Genomic DNA, 810 nt, shown 5'->3' on the forward strand with positions numbered 1-810 from the left:
TTAACTCTCCTAACCTCGATAAGAAAAAGACTAAGTGTTCACTTAAGGAACCATAAGTTCTGCTATGCGTTGCTACAAAGTCCTAGTACCCATTTCAAATTAAGGGACTATATATAACAGGTCCCTTAACGTCACACGCGATGTCTGATTTTATGGTTATTTAAGAAAAGTAAGTAGCAACACACACTTCTAACGATCAAAATAATCCCTTAGAAAAAAAGTTATGCACGTTTTTTAGGAGAATATCGGTTTGATCGTCAGTCAATCCAAAGTTTTAATTACTTTGAAGATTTATACATGCAGTACTTTACGGTTTGTTATTTGTGAAATTTCATTGTACACAAATTTGGTAACTATAGAAACCACTTTTCCAAAATGCTTAGTATAAACACCAATAAGGGTGAGAGTTAAAACGTTTGTTGCAACAATCTTAAAGAAATTATTTGTCCCCCTCAGAAAACCCTCACTTAAGGATTTTCATGCAACCGGGCACAGGTCTGGGATTTTTGCTTATCCAAAGTAACTTACAGTATGTTGAAGATATATACATTTTTTTTATCCCTAATCCTAGGGGATTCAAACCTTGTAATGCTAATGCAATGCTCCACCATTGCTACAGGAACACATTTGTATATGGACTTTACTTTCTGCACAAGGACATTGTCATGCTGGAACAGAAAATGATCTTTCCAACAAAGTTGCCTAGAATGTGTTAAACCATATAATTTATGTTAACACTGCCTGCCTGTTTTAATGAGTTACACAAAAAGAAATGTAAAGTACGTATAAAAGAGATTAAATGTAATATAT

This window comes from Misgurnus anguillicaudatus, chromosome 10 (assembly GCF_027580225.2).
Source record: "Misgurnus anguillicaudatus chromosome 10, ASM2758022v2, whole genome shotgun sequence".
NCBI classification, from domain to species: Eukaryota; Metazoa; Chordata; class Actinopteri; order Cypriniformes; family Cobitidae; genus Misgurnus; species Misgurnus anguillicaudatus.